The following is a 7,473-nucleotide window of genomic DNA, read 5'->3' as shown; positions in this document are numbered from 1 at the left end:
AATGGAGTCATCGATTTTGTTATTATTCTTTGAAGAACCACCACGTTTGGAAGAAGAAGCCATTAGAAAAGAAGAAGGTAAAGAGTTTGTGTTTGAAGAAAATCAGGGAAAGGATGGAAAACAAGGATGCAAATCAGAAACTCAAGCAATTGTGAAGCGTAAAGGAAAAGAAAGTTGCGTATAAGTAAAATTATGGCGGCTAAATTCATGACCATGATTACCTCGATAATCGGCAAAAGCTGTGCTGAATCATGGGATGACGCGTGTTCGGGGCATTAAATGCGGAGAGATGTGCATCTAATCAACTGTCAAAGACCTTCAGAGGGAGTTATAGTAATTCCCGCCAAAAAGGTATTTCTACCAATTTTCCGTTAATACAAAGTTATGTCTCCGGAAAGCAGGGGGACTATCTGTATAGGAAAAAATACGACATGACACGTGGCCGCTTAAAGGAAGGACACGTGGAACACAAGATGGGGATGGCCGCCGAATATAGCTATTCCGCTTGTCACCGGAAGGAATAACGATCATAAAAGGAGTAGTAAATGCTTTGTGCCCGGTAACATTTAATACAGAATATTTTACAGCATTAAGGATGATGGCCGGTTACAAGGAATTTGACATTTATGTCTAACGTTACATCTTCATCAATGAACCTCATAATTGACATTAAAGAAGGGCATGATCCTAGGACTTCCTTCCCTAGACATAGTTATAAATAGAGAGCTCAGTTATCATTGTAAAGGACACGAATTTTCTAGCTAACTCACACTACATTCTATACAGAATTTTAATATAATTTTGCTTTCTCGCTCTTTGATCTCATCCTTATTGTGCCCGAATTCCCATTTCCTGGACTCGTCGGTTTTGTCAGTTACATTCTAAGGCTAAGTATTTTATATTCATCATTTATTTCGTTACTTTTGGATCAAATTAATCCACTTGTCTAGAAACCACGAACAAATTTAACTGTATCGTTTTACGGGTAAACACAAGTAATACTTATACTGCGCGAAAAGACAGGGTTTGATACCTCGCAGTACTGAATTCACCAAACCATTCCAGCAACCGCAGGGGCGTATGTAGTCTGTTGCCGACAGGTTCAACTGAACTTATAACTTCCGACGCGGAGTAAAATCTATATGTAAAAATTTATTAAAATTGCATAAATAGTAGATATGAACCCATAACTTTAAAAATACAATGAGTTCAACGCTAAAAACCTTAAAAGTTGAACCCATAAGATTTAAATCTCGAATCCGACTCTGAGCAGCCGTTGACCCGCTAAATTCTTGAAATCTATAGAGCACTTACGCTAGCTTTTACGAGGACAATACAGGTCGATAACAACCTGATCTAGGCAGCTGAGTCGTTCCTTAAAATACAATTTTCTACTCCTCCCTATGAACACAATGCTAGCTAAGTTTGGAGTAGTCACACTAATTCCATAAAATTTACTACGCCACCGCGAGATTTTGAGGAATCTCAAACTGAAATAGCCTATTTAATTGCGAACCTTGGCAGCGGACTTGAGCAGTTGCTTAGGATCAGGCTTTCTAATTTAGGACATCCCGAAAACACTTTCTCATCCTTAAAAGTGTCTTTGCCGAATACGAACCTTTTCAGTTTAAGGTAATGCAAGTTTGGATTCATCCAACTTTTGGGTAAACAAACGCCAATGTGTTCGACACACTTGAGCACTAGCATTTTTAAATTTGAAGGCCCCATTATTTGTATAGGCACTTAGGTCAAATATTTGACTTTCCCATGCATTGTGTCGAGGCCAATAAAGACTTTGCTTTTGGGCTCCAAAAGATTTTAATAGATTTTTTAATGTTATTTTGATTTAGACAATATTAAAATTGGTGGAGAAAATATACAAAATCTTTATTAAGAAAAATAAAAATATGGATACTTTTTAATAGTAAAAATATTTTAAAACTTTGAATAAAACTACTCAAATATTAATATTAGTAAATAATATTTTTTACAATAAGATCCAAGATAACATATTGCAAACATATAGCTTATATCTTATTACCTTGATTAATCCTTCATAATATAAATTTACTATTACTATCATATGTTTGTTGTGAATTTGAAGTCTTTACATCTTGTAAAAGTACTACCTTATTAAAAAGAGATACATAAAAAAAAAAAATTAAAAAAAGCATCTTATTTAAATTTAGATTTACGCCTCTAATTTTGTTAAGCAGCCTTTGAGAGTAGGGTCTACTCTGTCCTCTATTGATAATTTAAGTGAGTTGAGTTCACTATTTTCTCGGCAGGCAAGAACCTCCCAGACAAAGGAGATGAACCTCCTTTCAATTTTAGGATTTCTTGAAGCTGATGAAAACAACTTGAATTTGAGACTAGGAATTGAATGCTACACTGTTGTCCATCTTTTTGATAGTTATTTTTTTTTCCAACATAACGGTTTCTTGTTATAAAGTGCAGTATAAGTCACCAGCAAAGATACCATTCACAAAACTACAGCAACCAGTAACAAAACTGTATATTAAACATATTTTTGTAAAAGAAAAGCACTACAAGCCACAGAAACATTCACAAAATCACATAATCAGTGATTAACTGCCACAACAAATAGCAAGACTCAACAAAAAAGAACAGATGACATAATGGTTTCTTGTTATAAAGTGGTCAATTATCTTCAAACCTCCAAAATACGTCGCCTTCAATCAGCAAAAAACGGGACACTATGTCACGGCGGACATGGATGTAACCATTCATCCAACTATCAACCGTCTAACTGCCCTTCCCAAAGTAATAAGGCGTGTCCTCTGCGTCTACGTTATACCCGGTAAGGAGAAGAGCATAGCATGCACACTCAGTCCGAAGTGGGCGCTCATCTGGCCCAGGGGGCCAAACAACCATTTCTCGATGGGTTATCAAGGATGGATATCTTTTTGATAGTTCAGTCGTCCTTATGGCGCTTTTTGTGTCAAGAAATGATCTGTGAAACTGTAGTAAATGTTGATTTTAAGGATTAAAATTTACAAGAATGTGAGGATTAAATTTACTAAATATTGTACTGGTATGAGCAAGATAAAGAAGTAGACAGAAAATATTGAAATTAAATTTAATAAAACATTTATTGTGATGACCCAAAATGTCATTTTTAAATTTAATAATTAATTTTGTATTCTAAGACCTCGAAAAATACTATTTATTATTCCTCGAATTGCGTGCGTAATTCGTAAAATTTTCCAGAATGTTTTCACGTGAAAAATGGATTAAATGTGAATTAGAGCTTTAAAACTCAATTGAGTTGACTTTGGTCAATATTTTGAGCAAACAGACTCGGATCAGTATTTTGACAGTTCCGGTAAGTCTGTATCGTAAGTTGAGACTTAGGCGTATGTCCGGAATCAAATTCTGAGGTCCCTAACCCGAGATATAAAATTTTGATGAAAAATTAAAAGTTTAAGTTCAAATATTGACTGGATGTCAAATTATGTGCAAACGGCCCCGGAATAAAATTTTGATGATTTCAACAGTTCCGTATGATATTTTGGACTTAGGAGCATGATCGAAATTTTATTTGGAATTCCGTAGTGGAATTAGGCTTGAAATGCCAAAAGTTAATTTTTTTGGGAAGTTTGACCGGTGGGTTGACTTTTTGATATCGAGGTCGGAATCTGATTCTGAAAATTAGAATAGGTCTGCTATATCATTTATGACTTGTGTGCAAAATTTAAAGTCATTCCGAATTAATTTGATGTATTTCGGCACAAGATATAGAATTTGAAAGTTCAAAGTTCATAGATTTTGATTTGAGGTGCGATTCGTCGTTTTGATGTTGTTTGATGTGGTTTGAAGCCTCGACTAAGTTCGTATGGTATTTTGGGACATGTTAGAATAATTGGTTAAGGTCCCGAGGGTCTCGGGTGGATTTCGGAAGGTAAACGGAATAGATTTCGGACAAAGAGTGCTGGAAATTTCTGTTGCAGAAATTTCGCCAGAAATTTTTGGTGCATGAAGCCAGCTTTGGAAGCTTATATCTCGCATTTCATAAGGAATCAGAAAATTTGCAAAACATGAAAGTTGTAGTCGTTTGATTCTAATTTCCAGAAAGTTAAACCATTCATTATTTGGATATTTGTACAGAAAGTTATGACTGATTGAATGAAGGCTGGTAGAGCAGTTTTGCCAGAAATTGGCGAAATTTCTGATGCGTGGAGCTGACTTTGGAAGCTTATATCTCGCAATTCATAAGGAGTCGGAAAATTTTCAAAACGTGAAAGTTGTAGTCGTTTGATCTAATTTCCATAAAGTTAAACCATTCATCATTTGTACATTTGTACATAAAGTTATGATCGATTGAAGGAAGGCTGGTAGAGCAGTTTCTGGTGGACATTTAGTGACGGAAAATGGACTTTTAGTGATGGATGGACAGAAACTTAAGGACCAAAAATGGTCATTTCCTTCATTTCATTTTGGATTTTTGGAGCACGATTCTTGGGCGATTTTTGGGCGATTTTCACGGGAAAACATTGGGGTAAGTGTTCCTTATCCTATATTGTTTATATTTCATGATTCCATACTCATTTACATCATGAATCCGTGAATTTATGGAAGAAAAATCAAGATTTTTGCAAAATCTTCCAAAAATAAAAATTTAAGATTTGGAGGTCGAGTTGTTATCGAAATTTGATAAAATTGGTATGGGTGGACTCGTAATTGAATGAGTTGTCGGATTTTGTAAGTTTCGCCGGATTCCGAGATGTGGGTCCCACGGGCAAATTTTGAGCTAATTTCGGATTTTATTGAAAAATATAATATTTTCTTATGAAATTGATTACTATAATTTTTGTTGACTGTATCGAATTAATTATGACTAGATATGAGTCGATCGGAGTCGAAAAAATCGAGAAAAAAGCATAATACTTGGTTAAATTGGAACAAGTCGAGGTAAGTGACTTGTCTAACCTTGTGTGGGGGAAATTTCCCTAGGATTGATAATTATAATGTGTGAAAAGTCGTGTACACGAGGTGACGAGTGTGTACACGGGCTAAATGTGAAAGCTTATGTTTTAAATTGTGTAGATCACTGTTGCGCATTAGTTAACTTATTTCATTGTGTTATATTCTTCATTATTGATTTAATGTTTATATATTTAAATTTGCTTGACATTTTTCTGCTAATTGTTTTATATGTTTAGTTGAAACTTGATTTCTTTTATTCTGTGCATTATTTGAAGGTTGATTTTTTTTAAATTAAATATTATTAATATGAAGTTTTTGACATTTTTAAACTTGATATTGAAGCAACGTATTAAAGATTTTGAAATATTATTTTCCTGAATTATTTACTCCTGAATATTTTTGTAAGATTTTCGTACTCATTGTGATGGAGCAGTGAGCTCTTTATTATGGAAAAATATTGTTGTTGAATTATTTTGACATGAGCCGTGAGCTCTTTATTGTGGAAAAATATTATTGTTGAATTATTTTGACATGAGCCTGGAAAAATATTATTGTTGAATTATTTTGACATGAGCCGTGAGCTCTTTATTGTGGAAAAATATTATTGATAATTTATTTTGGCATGAGCCGTGAGCTCTTTATTATGAAAAATATATTGTTGTTGAATTATTTTGGCAAGCTAAATTATTTGAGCACTTGAGGTGCAAATTATGATATATTGTGATATTGATACGCATGCGGTGATATAAGGTCTGGGTTTTGAAACGCATGCGGTAAGATAAGGGTGGCTTGATACGCGTGGCTAGTAGGGGGAACTACTAGAAGTCATGCGGTGTGATAAGGATGGCTAAAACGCGGGATGCTATTTCGAAAAAAATATTTTCTTTCAAATAAATTGTGAAGGCTCCCGCGGTGAGATAAGGAAATGAGATATTGTGAATTTATTTATGATTTGGGACTACGAGGCAGTACCTCGGGAGTGCCCTTGTTGATATTGATTTATGGTCGCAGTTGCCTTTGATTATTATTGTGATTTTCTTAAAGTTGAAAAGAAATATGTTTTGTTTCCACGAGGTATTTATTTGCCATTATTTGATGTAATTAAATGTGACATACTACTTGATTCATTTTCATTGTCATTTTATCTTATAATATTGTTTAAACATTTTACCATGCCATTATTTATTCTCCAGTAGGGCTTGACCTGATCTCGTCACTACTCTACCGAGGTTAGGCTTGGCACTTACTGGGTACCGCTGTGGTGTACTCATACTACGCTTTTGCACATCTTTTTGTGCAGATCCAGATACATCTTATCAGACCACGCATCAGTAAACTAGCTGTACGAGGAGATTTCGAGGTATATCTGCCAGTGTCCGCAGACTCCGGAGTCCCCTTCTATCTTACTATGTTGTCTTCCTTATTTGCTTTAGACTCTAATGTATAGAGACATAGAGAATAAATTCTTAGAAGCTTGTGACTTATTTCTACCGGGTTTTGGGAGTTGAAATTGTTTGAATTGTAATTTATTTATTTCAGATATTTATTATTATTCTGCATTGATAGGCTTACCTAGTCTTAGAGTCTCTAAGACTAGGTACCATCACGACATCCTATGGAGGGAATTTGGGGTCTTGAAATTTATAATATATAAATCATGCGTTAATTGCATTAGAAAAGAAGAAGCAAAGAGTGAACAAAATTTATCCCAAGAAATGTGAGCATTCAATCCAAAATACTAAAGCAACAAATGAAATATAAATCCTTAAGAACCAATCGAACAAGATAAAGAAGTGGACAGAAAAATATAGGAATTAAATTTACTATATGTAATATTGTACGTATGAAATGAATAGGCTTAATGAAACCAAATTGAGTTTCAGTAACTAATATAAAATTGATCTGCTTCCACCGTAAAATGCAGTTTTAAGAACTTGATGTGAAGAATCTAAAGGACTTTAAAAGTTTTAGGGAGGTTCAAAGCTGTTTACTCCAAAACAAGCCTAATATATGGAGCAATAACTACCTTTTTACTCCAAAACAAGCCTTATTGAGACTTCTTTACATTTTTACCGAAATTGAAAAACAACTCTGTACGTGGGCCCTCATGAAAATCATTGGATGCCATCAAAAGGCACCTTTGGCCGAAAGTCAGCAGACCAAGGGACAAGCAACCGAAAGTGAAAGAGCATCTTTGACATTCTGGATCATGGTTGACAGCAGGATCCCTCTAGGCTTCCTTTCCAGCTTTGCTAGGCTAGAATGCACCAGGCTGCTTGCCAGCCCTGCCAACCACTCACCTTGTACAACCCTTTTAATTTCTATAAATAGTCATTAGGCTTATTCTTTGTAAGCAACTTATAATTGATAAATACAACAGAAAATAGTACTTGCCTCCCATATCTTGGTCTCTTTCTTTCAGTGCATTCTTGTTTGTTTCGTGTGTTTGCCATTGCTTCAGCACGGTTATGTTATTTATTGTGTTTAAGACTGAAGCCTTAAGGAGCGATTTTGCTCATAGGGTTG

The sequence above is a fragment of the Nicotiana tomentosiformis genome, chromosome 6, assembly GCF_000390325.3.
Source record: "Nicotiana tomentosiformis chromosome 6, ASM39032v3, whole genome shotgun sequence".
NCBI classification, from domain to species: domain Eukaryota; kingdom Viridiplantae; phylum Streptophyta; class Magnoliopsida; order Solanales; family Solanaceae; genus Nicotiana; species Nicotiana tomentosiformis.
Note: the sequence above shows the minus strand (reverse complement) of the source record.